This window comes from Sorex araneus, chromosome 10 (genome assembly GCF_027595985.1).
Source record: "Sorex araneus isolate mSorAra2 chromosome 10, mSorAra2.pri, whole genome shotgun sequence".
Lineage (NCBI taxonomy): Eukaryota > Metazoa > Chordata > Mammalia > Eulipotyphla > Soricidae > Sorex > Sorex araneus.
In genome coordinates this window covers 15,645,167-15,658,361 of record NC_073311.1, presented here as the reverse complement: position 1 = coordinate 15,658,361, position 13,195 = coordinate 15,645,167, and positions in this window count along the sequence as shown.

Here is a 13,195-nt window from a genome sequence, read left to right as displayed (position 1 = left end):
GTGGACAGTGGCCTGGAATATGGCTGTGGCTGGGTTCCAGAGGTTTTCAACTGTCAAGGCTCTGCTTGGGGCAGGGAGCGAAAGGCAACCTTTCCCCTCTAAGGGGCCCCTGTGAAGACAGCCAAGTGCAGGGATCAAGAGACTCTGCGTCGCTCTCATCTGGGAACTTGGTCCTAAGACAGGTTGTTCTAGAAATTTCCTTCTCACTGTGGGCCTTCTTAGGAACACACCCACTCATGCACTGCTTGAACAAAACAAAAAAACAAAAAAAACATTGTGTATCCTATTACACAAAACAGCTAAGGAAAGATTGCAACAACAGCAGAGTACAAACAGGCACATAATCTTAAATGGATTTAAAATTGAGATCATATCCTAGATTCAACTAGGATTTTGTGAAGCTGACAGAGAAAAGGAGTTAGAAGTTTTCTACAAACAGATGTTCAGTGTAGAAACATAAGAAACAATAATTCATGGCTAAATACAGTAAATGGTAAAAAATATATAAAATAAAACAGTACCGTGACATCATGCTATTGGCACCATGTGCTTCCCTCAGCATCTGCAGGTAAAGCCCTGAACACAAGTAAGCACCTCAGGGATGGTGTGGGGAGTTCCTGGCACCATGGAGGTCGAGCAGACCCTTCCCTTCAGGCCCTTGCATTGAACTTCGAGCCCAGTTGAGCAGGGACTTCTGAGGAGGGGCCCTGGCCCTGTAGAGCATTACATGGAGAGTCCCAGAAAAAGGCAAAATCAGTTCCTACTTACACTCCCACTAGAGTCATGCTCTTTGAAAAACAATTTAAACATAAAATTATACAAGTCTTGAGTTATAATACCCCGGAAATTTTAACATTTGACTTGCAATTTTTATCATGATTTTCTTAATTAATCTGTGAAATTATAAAATAATTCATGACTGGGTTTTAGGCATTCAGTTTTTTAATACTTATCCATTCACCTGTCTCCATTTCCCTCCAACTATGCCTCTGCCAACCCCGTTGCCCTCCACTAACCAGTCCAGTCCTACACGAGGCTCTTCATATATATGTATTTGGGAATTTTGTATCTATCTATCTATCTATCTATCTATCTATCTATCTATCTATCTATCTATTTTATATATATACAAGAGTCTCTTGCCCACATGCTTGGCTGTCTTCCCTGGGGCCCCTGTAAGGGGATGGGCTCCAGCTTCCCTCCCCACCCTGAGCAGAGCTCCCTGCAGCCGAAGACCACCAGAACCTAGCTACAGCCATGCTGGAGGCCCCTCTCCACACATTCAGACAGGCGTTATGCATGAAGGTGTCAGCAGAGGAACCCAGGTGTGTGTAATCCCATCAACAGCCAACATCCAGAGAGAGACTTAAAAGCAAGCTCTCAGAAGAGAGTGATGCAGAGAGTCTCTTGCCCGCACGCCTGGCTGTCTTCCCCGGGGCCCCTCGGAGGGGATGGGCTCCAGCTTCCCTCCCCACCCCGAGCAGAGATCCCAGCGGCTGAAGACCACCAGAACTTAGCTACAGCCATGCTGGAGGCCCCTCTCCACACGTTTGGACAGGCCTGATGCATGAAGGTGCCGGCAGAGGAACCCAGGTGTGTGTAATCCCATCAACAGCCAACATCCAGAGAGAGACTTAAAAGTAAGCTCTCAGAAGCGCACGGACGTCTTTAGCCTTCTTCTCCCTCTGGGAGAAACTGGCAATCTTCTGAGAGTTTCCTGCCCACATGGGACAGCCTTGCAAGCTTCCCATGGTGTATTCATATGCAAAATCCAGTAACAAGCTGGATCTCATTCCCCTGACCCTGAAGAGCCCCCAGTGCAACATCATTAGGAGGGCGGAGTTGAGATGGACTTCTAAGATCTCAGGGAAAGGACAAAATGAGATGTTACTGAGCCCACCCGAGAAATCGGTGATTAACGAGATTTTGTGATCGTGACGTGATATATTTATTTTATATATAATAGATATATATGTTTTTGCACTGTGTTTTACAGTACTGCTATTGATAGGGTTTCATACATAACACTTTACTACCTTTCAACCATACTTCCTCTTCTCACTTGAATGCCTTCCTCTACCATAGTTGTAGAGGGCTGGAGTGAAAGCACAGCGGGTAGGGTGTTTGCCTTGCTCGTGGCTGACCTGGGTTTTATTCCTCCGCCCCTCTCAGAGAGCCCAGCAAGCTACCGAGAGCATCCTGCCCACACAGCAGAGCCTGGCAAGCTACCCGTGGAGTATTCTATATGCCAAAAAGAGTAACAACAGTGTCACAATAAAGATGTTACTGGTGTCCACTCGAGCAAATTGATGAGCAACGGGACGACTGTGATACAGTAATACCATAGATGTTTTCCCCTCCCTATCCTATTCCCCAGCCCCACACACATGTCACGTTTCCTACAGAATACCAGTTTCATGACATTTGATTTGTTTTGGATTAATATCAGAACAAAAGTCAGGACTCAGGACTGAGGCCTTGTACAGTTTGCTAGGATGTGTGTGTGTATGTGTGTGTGTGTGCGCACGCGCGTGCACGCTCACGCAACATATATAAATCATGGCAGCCTTTACAAATGACATTCTATCTCTGGTTTATCTGCATGATTTTAAATGTATCTTTACTCTAGTACTATCTTTACACAGAGAAACTGTCCCTGCTTCATCTTCACACCTCAGGTTCTCAATCTTCTATAGCTATAAGTAGATACAACTCCAGTATCTTTCATTAAAAACAAAAAATCTAGGGATATAGAAATCATACAGCAGGCAAGTCAACCCTGGGATCAATCCCCAATATACTGTAGTTTGCCTGAGAAAATCCAGGAGTGAACCCCGAGTGCAGAGCCAGGAGTAAGCTCTGAGCAAACCTGGTTGTTGTCCCAAAACAAAAATTAAATTAAAAAATATTTTCCTATTCTAATTTTAACTTCTAGTTGATGCTTCTTTTTAGAAAAAAATTAATCTGATTATTGATTCTCTGTTGAAAATAAATCATTTACAAAGGTAGACAATATTTCAATAAAAGAAGAGGTGCTTAAAAATGAATAAAAATTACTATTATAGTGCCCTATAAAACCAAGAGCTATAAGTTTAATCTATACACACATACTTTATTTTTTAATTATTAATACTTAATGAGGTAATGATTTTTACTTCAAAAAGACAGTCTACCAATAAAATAACAAACTTAAGTTTTTCCAGTTAATAAGCATTCACTTTCTTTAATGGTCTTAATAAAGATAATTCATTACATATGTCTATACTATGCAGTGTTTTATGTGAATGAAATGAACACAGATGATCCCATCTACTTCCAGGTGGACTAACTGCCTGGTGTTTTTAACCAGTGGCAGGAGGGAATAGGTCTGGGAATCTCTCAAATTGATCTCCATAATTTATATCTCACTGGAATGACTTCCATCTAAGTGCCATACATTTATATCTTTAGACACCGAAACACCTATTTCCAAATACCTCTTCCCTTAAATAAGACGGACCGACTTTGCAAGCGCCAATCAAGACAGTAATACAAACCAGTCACCTCTCCTCCCTATTCATATTTAAGATCCTTTAAATGTTTTGTCTTCTAGTTTTGCACAGAAGTATAAGCTATGCTAAAATACAGTGAATTTATTGTATTGTAAGTAAAAATCCATATAAATTTTTCATCCACAGAACCAAACGCTGGGGAAGAAAAAGTTAAACTTTAATTTTACTTCCTTTTCTTTCACTGCTATTGTTGCAATGACCAGGGGTTGCACACCCTTGGTTATGGAGTTTTTACATTTACTTTTGGTAGTTTGTGGGGGTGGCACGGTGCTTGCACATTGCCCTCTATATTTCACACTCTGTTCGTTGTAATATTCTCACACATTCATGCTGGAGTTCTTACATTCATGCTCACCAGAGTTCATATTTACGGCTGTGGTGCTCTCTGTTATTTGCTTGCTGTGGGTCACAAGCTTTAACTGAAGCGCACACACACCCCTGGGTGTTGGCTGGAGATTGCACACTCTACTGAGGAACTGGGATTTAAAGATACAGACCTACCAGGACCACATCTGCAAGTCAGACCACATCTGCAGTACCAGGGACAGGGATTGCCTTGAAGACTGGACTTTTATGCATCAGAATAATTAGCCTAACTCCTTCCTAAAATATTTTAGTGCCTGTGTATGTAGTCATGTTAAATATTTTACAGATTACTTTATTCAAACTAAAATGAAGACCATGAAGTTAGTATAATTAGCATTGATATTTACATGCGAGACAGCAAAATCATAGACAAATTAGTATCATCAGTAGATATGATGAAGCACATTTGAGATTCAGACACATTTTGCTGCTGGAGTCTATGCTACTATTTTATCCTTTTCTGTATATTTTACCCCTCAGATGATCTGAAAGAACACTTTAAAAGAACTTTATGCCTATTTCCTTGACTTATCAATGGAAAAAATATATGAAACCAATAAAACATAAGACACAATACTACTTAAGTGTCATTAGCAGCCTATTACTGTTATAACAAGTTACTGCAAACTGAGTGACTTGAACACAGTCATGTTTTCATGTTTCAATATCACAAAATTATTGTCTTATATTTATGAAGACTTTGCATCAAAAGTCATCTACTGGGTTAAATTTAAAGTGTCAACAGGGGGCCAGAGAGATAGCACAGTGGGTAGGGCATTTGCCTTGCACTCGGCCGACCTGGGTTCGATCCCCGGCATCCCATATGGTCCCCCAAGCACTGCCACGAGCAATTCCTGAGTGCAAAGCCAGGAGTAACCCCTGAGCATCACTGGGTGTGACCCAAGAAGCAAAATAAAAAAATAAAATAAAGTGTCAACAGGACTTCATTCTTTCTGGAATGTCTAGAGGATAATATCTTCCCTTACTCTTTTCAGCCTCTCAAGGTTGCCTACATTCCTTGGTGATTTCATCTTTGCTTCCTTCAAGCCCAACATTGTGGCATTGTCTTTCCTATTTAGCATTTTCTTCTGCTGCTTTGAATTGCTTTGGGTAAGATATATGGAAGTTAAAGATATTGTTGGTGAGGGTTTGAAATCATTGTAGAGAAAGCTGATTTTTTTTAGATAATAAACATGTTGTCATAAAAAGCAAAGTTGGTAGAAACATAAAATGTTAAGGTGACTGATGGTGAATTCCCAGAAGGAAATGAAAACTGGGTTAATGGGAGTGGGAAGAAAAGAAATACTTATTATATCTTGGCAGAAAACTTAACTGAACTGTGGGTTTTTCTTTTGTGGAAAGAAGAGTATAAGAGCAATCAACTTTGTGATTTTGCTTTGATTTCCAAAGAGAGTGTAGAACATATCGTATGGTTTCTTCTTGTTTATATCAGCATGGTATAAGAAAGAGACAAACAGCAAAGGGCATTAAAGAAAAAAGAAAGGAGGACTTGATAATTTGGAAAATTCTCACCTTACTCATATTGAAAGAGAAGTTAAAATTAGGGAATCTACTTGCAGGAAAATATGCTCTGATGTGAAAGCCAACATGAAACCTTCACTAGCACCTCTGAAATATCAAAATCGCTGAGTATTAAGTCTCACACAAGACCCTTTGAAGAGATTAACCATGTGACTCACAGATCTCCTTATTCTTATCAGCAGATACCAAAGTAAAAGCTATGATTATCCAGGAAAGATCTATGGAAGAGCCTCTGGTTTAATAGAGTGAATGAAATTCTTGTGATATATATTTGAGACTTACAAGATTTCTGTAATTTTATAAGAGCAAAAACACTGCCAGCTTGTACTGAAATGGTAAAAAGGATGAAATGGAAGAGAGCTGTAGGATTTCCAATATTCTCTATGTAGGAAACAGATTCATAAAACTATACATCTGGCAACATATGAAAAATGTGAAAAGGAGCATGCAGAAAGGATGATTTTAGGTGGAACTGCAAGGAGGGATAGAATTTTTTCATTTTAATTATTTAATTTACCTCACTTTCTCCTTTTGAATGATAATGCCTATGACTGTTATTCTATATTTAGACCACAATTATACTTTAGAACTAGTTTATTCTAGTTTCACCAATTTAACGATAGAGAATGTTATACCACAATGGATTGTACAGGAAATTTTTCACACATGTTGAAGTTACATTATGTGATTTGGAATTTTTTAACTGGTAAGATGAAAATGGAAATTTGAAATTGAACTGATGCTGACTAGTTGAACACTCTTGAGACCTTAGGATGAGACAAATATATTTACATTTGAGATGGATATAAATCCTAGGGGAGCCAAAAGTGAACATTGGGAGATAGATTGGATGACGAACTCTTCAAGTGCTTCTATCTTAATAAATGAGTGCTGCTAATATGATATTTTACATAATAAAATTGGTTTTGTTTTTCCAAATTTGATTAACCATGAATCTCAAGGTTTGAGGATTTTCCTGGATTATCTGCACTTGATCTTAGCCAAGAGGCCGAGAACCGATTTTCCTGGATTATCTGGGTGAAGCCAATAGTGAATATATTAGAGAAAAGAACATAATCTGAGTCAAGAAGAGGGGATGGAAGAATAGAAACAAATGTCAGAGAACAGAAATGATGCTGCACTGGTGGTTTTGAAGTTGCAGGAATGGACCACCAGTAAAGGCATGTGGGCAGCTTCTGGAAGTATGAAGATAACAGCTCTTATAGAGCTCCCACAGGGAGGTGGTGTGTATGTGTGCGTGCGTGCGTGTGTGTGTGTGTGTGTGTGTTTGTGTGTGTGTGTGTTGGGAGGCATGCTGGGGAGAGGGTGGGCTTGCCAAAAGTTTTCATTTTAGCCTACCAAAACTTTTTTATTTCTCTGACATCTAGAACCAACTAATAATAAATGTAGGCTGTTTCTTGATTAATTCAATTATGGTCTAATAAAAAAAAAGTAGAAAATGTTAAGAAAGTACTTGGCAAGAATTTGCTTTTGTTTTTTAAGCAAACTTTAAAATAAGTAGTTCCATATTCTGTCAAATCATCCAGACAACATTTATTCTTCTTGTCCAAATGCATTCATTTTACAAATTAATACTCACTAAATTATGAATGACACAGAGCAGGGTGCAGAGAAGGAAGCAGTGAATTTTATTGGCTCATCTCTAGGCAGGACAGCATGATTCATTCAGAAATTCCCAATGCACTCTCCTGGCCATAAAGGCTGGCTTGAAAGGAATGGCTGTTTCCATTTGCTTACTGAAAAGAGCATATACATTTTCTCAGATCTGAGACATTAGAAAAACACCAAAGAAGAAAGAATATGAATAATTTCTGTGTTAATATTGTAGAACAGTGAGTTTTCTGACCTTTACAATGATCTCTGATCTGTTTTCATCCTATATTGGTCCCTCTCTGACCTATAGTATTTTATTTATTGTTTGAAAGGCTTCAAAGGCAACCTGGCCAATTGTACTCCCAGGAGATTGACTTACCATCTGCTCTAGCAGTGAAAACTTTATAGCACGTGGTTAATATCAGTAGTCAGCTAGGACTACACAGCACAAAAGAAAAGTTTCATTATGCTCTTGTAATTTTTGGTTATCAAGTCAGATCATTTGACTTGGTATATTTTCTTATCCTCATTTTTTAATTGACTGTGGACTCAGTAAATAAATACTAACCAAATTTTTACTTTAAATGATTTTACCTGAAGAAAAGCCTATTCATTAATACTTATCTTAAATAATGCTTATGCAGATAGATTAATCCCACTGTGCATCATTTCTTTTAAAAGAAAATTCTAATAACATTTATTGAATTCTCATTACAAGTCAGGTACAATTCTGGATACAGGATAGTAAATCAATCTAAAACATAGATAAATAAATAAAATAAGTTTTTCCTCTAATCTAAACTTAGTAAATGTAAACCTAGTCAATAAGCAGGTGAATATACAATATCATCTCAGCAATTAATGTGAAGTATTGTGTTAAATATGAAGGGAATAAAAATAGTGGAGAGACCAGAGAGACAGTTCAATGGGAAGGGTGATTTTCTTGCAAGCAGCTGACGAGGGCGCTATCTCAGGCACTTGATATGGTCCTCTAATGCCTGCCAAAAGTGAGCCTAAGAAAAGAGCAAGAAGTAAATCATCACCACTCAGAATGAGCCATAAACCAAAGAGTAACATGAACATACACTTATGAAAGATGGTGAGAATATTAGAATAAGTTTCTCTAAAGAGCTAGTAATTTAACAAAGGCATGAATAAAGAAAATGAGTAAGGCAGTTATTTGGGGAACAGCAGAAATTAGTAAAAAGGAGTCATTGGTACAAAATCCTGAAGGCAAGAGCAAATAATAAGGCCAGTAGGTCTTAGAGAAAGAAATGAAGAGCCAAAGAAAAATTCAAGGTGTCCGAAGGTCAAGAGCTTAATCATGTGATAGAATCTCTCTTTTCTGTTTTTAATTCCAAATGTGCTTACGAGCAAAGAGAACTTAAGCAATATTGATGTTTGACTGGAAGTACGTTTCTAAAGAATCCTTCTGACTTCCTGAGTGGCAAAGAAAACAAATTACCTAAATATTGGGCACAGTGGAATGACAGAACAGGAAATTACTGCCTGAATTTAAGTGTGAGACAATGCTGGCTTAAACTAGGCTTTAAGTGTTGCAAATAGGAAGTAGTCAGATTTTAAACCTGTTTTGAGAGCTCTTTTAAAAACAGTTTTATTGTTTGAGAGAAGTAAAAACCTATAGGTATCCAGAGTCACCATCACTGGATGGCTATTTGGGCCAATTCTAAAACTAGAAATACTTAGAAAGAAGGACTATACTATGGAACGTACTGGTGTGTACATTCCCTGGGGCGGGAAGAGGGTGTAGGAACAGTACTTTATTTTGATCATATTAAAAGTCATAAGCCATAATACTTCTAAATAATAAATACATTAAGATTTTGTGGAATTCAGGAAAATGTCGTTGAACTGAATTTGGGAATAAATAGTCTATAGACAGTATTTAAAAAGAGTATGGGTATCAGTATGGGAATCCAGAGTTCTGACCTCCATCAATGATCGAGGACCAGGAATGCTGCCTTGTTTGCCAGGGTGTCAAAAATCAGATGGGCCGGACACATAACGCGATTTGGAGTCAACCATTGGACTAGAGCCGTTACCAACTGGATTCCACAGGATATCAAAAGAACACCTGGCTGCCCTTGCACAAGATACTCAGACTTCTTTGTCAAGATCCTGAATGAATGGTTTGATGCTCTTAGTTTTCCTGGAGCAAGCAGATGCCATTGGGCTACATTAGCACGCAACAGGGACAAATGGAGATGTTACTGGTGCCCAGTTGAGCAGATCGATGAACAACAGGATGACAAATGATACAAGTGAAGTGATGGGTAGAAAACAATCTGAAATAGGAATGTTGGTGTCTTGGAATATTATTTCACGGAGATGAAGGAGAGATTACTGAGAAAGATTGAGAATAAGAACAAGTGGCCTCCTGGAAATCTAGAAAAAACATGTTATAAAAGGAGGAAATGTTCAACTCTGTTCATTAGCTTCTTCTGTTTTCTTTCATTTCAACTCTACAGATGAATCGTGTCTTGGAAAAATTAAAAACTTTTTATTTGTGGGAGAACTAGAAAATAAGTTGAAAGAAAAAATAAATTTGTTAAAAGCATGATATTATGTATCATATTTTCTGATAAAACCTGCAAAAACACATCATCTTATTTGAATGTTATCAAAACTCATAAAACAGCACCACAATGAGTAGTACACATGAAAATTCATAGCTGCAAATACATTATTTGCTATATTTAATATCAATAAGAATATTTTTTCTGATTTCAAATTATTGACATGGTAGCTAATATATTTGGAAAGGAATAATCCACAAACAATCTAAAATATGAATATTGAAATCCACTCGAATGTCTTTATTTTTGCTTTACTAAAGTTAAAACCAGGTTGACAATTTTTATCTATTACTTAAAATTTTGACTATGATGCTGGTGCTAAAATTTCTCATGGTTATATATTTATAGTATCTTATTCTAGATAGGGCAAAGGGATTTGTTTCCTCTGGTGTTATAAAAAGCCCAAACCAATGGAGTTCCCTGATGAATACACTATATATTCCCACAGAAGCCAGTCTGCATAAGTTAATTGCTTGGACCTGACGATGCAGAGAACGGCATTAATAAATGGGGTGTACTGAGTTGTAGAACGAACAGATGTGAGTTTTCTGCTCCACTGTACGATGAATTAATTCTCTATCTCTCCATTTATATACTGCAGTCACCATTGAAGACCTGTGTTTAAAAGGCTTTGGTAAAGTGCTCTTCACATTATCTCCATTATCTCAAAAGTCTTTAGTGGCAATTAAAGTTTCCCCTTTAAGGCATAGACTTTTACAGTCCTGATAAGTGGGTGGAGCTTTCATTTGAAAAACCACTGAAATAGGATCATTGTCTCTGGTTGCTCTGAATAATTCTTGCTTACAGACTTGCTGCCTGAAAAAGCTAGAAGTGCGCAATCATCTATAACTTTGCCCCAGTGGAAAATGTAGTTGAGATATATTTTGTAATAAATTTTGGCATTTTATTTTTATCTGACTCAAAGGATGCACACTTTGAGTTCCTAGTAATGTAGCATTAGTTAAGGGCTTAGAAGATTCATACATGAAGAGAAATCAGATATTCAAATATCAGAGCAAAGTAAAATGGAATGTTTTTCATATACCTTGTTATTTGAAACAAACATCCTACAAAATTCAAGCATATTTTCTGTTGCTCTGAGCACAGAGGAAACATTTGTGGGTGTAAAGCATTCTGAGAATTATTAGTAAACACAGCTAGGGATATGTGAATATTTTTTTAAACCTGCTATCTTTATGCATCGTGCTATACATTTGTGTAACTCTCATTTGCACAAGCATTACAGCATTTTAAGTGTAATAGAAACAAGGTTAGTTTCTGGAGAATTATTATTCTGATTAAGATTGTTTTCCCATACATAAAGGCTAAAGAACAATTGTACATAAATCATAAAGATTAAGAGAGTTATGTTTCTAAATTATTCCTCTCAATCCTTAAAAGCTCCCTTGTTAGTTATATCTCACCTGTGAATGTTAATAGGTTAGTAACAAATGAGGAAACAAATCGCTTTCTATGTAACATCGTCCAGGCAAGTTTATATAAGCCATAAAACAGAGATGCAGAATATAAGCCCAGGATTGTCGGTCTCCAAATATCTATAACCTCAACTGCTGACTTCTTAACTATAAACTATGATGAAAATTAACATAATATTTTACTCAATTTTAAAATATATTTACATTTTGTGTATGAAGAAATTACAGATACTTCAGATATTACAGATCAAAAGTATTTGTTTTTCTTTTTTTCGATATTAAATTTTGTAGAAGCAGAAAACAAAACCAGGTCAACATTTCTTCCTTTCCTACACACCTGACAGTTTAGTCACATTCTCACCAAGACCTCATGAAAAGGACAGCCTGGATCAACATCCAAAAATGCCAGCATGCCTGGGCAACAACTTCCACACACTAAAAGCACATGTGCTGGGACATTGCCATTATTCCTAGCAAGGAGCTCTGCAACAAGATCACGGGCTATGTCACACATCTGATGAAGCAGATTCAGAGAGACCGTGGAGAAGCCTTTCCATCAAGCTGTTGGAAGAATAGAGAAAAGAAAGCTAATAGTATGCCTGAGGTCTCCAGCCAGGATCAGAAAGGTGATCACTGAAGCAGACCTAACATTATTAAGAAGTGCTGAAGTTCTCAGACTTAGTTCAACCTACAAGTCATTCAACAGTATAGTGAGAATGAATTTCAAAGCTTCACAGAGTGTCATGTAAATATTTTTGCTGTACTCAAAATACTTTCAAAAAATCTTTAACTAAGAAAACGCCAACACGGCGCCAGCCTAGTTTGCGACTCCCCCCGGCCGCCAAAAGTCAAGCTCTCAACCCGCCCTCGGCTCCATCTTGTCATAACCAGCAGTAAAGAATTGGGGCTGCTCCAGCAGCACCAAAGGCTGGAGATCGCTCCGGACCCCAGACCTGGCCAGCAACACTGGGGTGCCAGACGGAGAAGGTACAGCCAGTAGGCCTTCTCCAGATGGAGCCCCGGCGACAATGAGCTTCTATTAACACGGCTCTGGTATGCGGGACTGGGATATCTCCAAACCTTTCCTAATGTACAAAAAATATGCTCAGGAATGGCTCCACCACCCCTGAGCATCCCTTATCCAAGAGGCACAGAAACCAATCTCAGAAATGCAGTGGCTGCTGGCAGATATACTCCTGGACTCTGAATTAGGCTATGGCCCTGTGCAGCTTCGGGAGGGGAAGGGTCTCTATCTTTGGGCCTTTTCCCCACTGGACAGCATGGCCACCACCACCATTCAGAATCAATTGGGCAGAGAGGTAGGATTTTGTAGTGGTGGGATGGGATGCATGGGGAATCATGCAATGGGGGAAGGCAGAACTGGCCCTGCCTCCTCCCCAAATTAGACCCCAAGCGGTCGCCCATGTACAGCTCCTCCAATTCTGAACAGCCATGATCCCAGCGCCACAGAAACCAATTTTGGAATGCAGCAGCTGCTGGCAGAAATACCTCTGGACTTAATACCAGAATTCCAAATCCGGGCGGCCACTCCTCGACCTTGCAACTTTTATGATCTTTGTTACCAACAATGGAAAACATACAATCTAATGAGGCCATTCCGACAGGTCTGACTGTTTTGGAAAAACTCCAAATAATGATAGTGAGTTTCCTGTCGAAAATTGAACGCAATCAAAGTAAGGAAAGAGTAAAGTGAAAATCATCTGTCACACGACCAGAGGGGGAGTGGGAGGGGGGGTATGCCTTGGTTAATCGTGTTGGAACATGTGCACTGGTGAAGGAATGGGTGTTTGAGTATAGTATGACTGAGACTCGATCATAAAATCCCTGTAACTGTTCTCACGGTGACTCACTTGAAAAATAAAAAAAAAAAATTAATAAAAAAAGTAAATGCCAACAAATACATAAACTCAAAAAGCAGACAAACTACATTTTGAACTCTTCGGAGAAGGAGCTTATTATGTTATTATGTGGCATCTGGTTATGTGTGCAACACATAAAATATATCTATTAAATAATGTGGGATGGGGCTCTAACTTGCAATAAAAGTTTGTTCCTTGTTGATATAGTT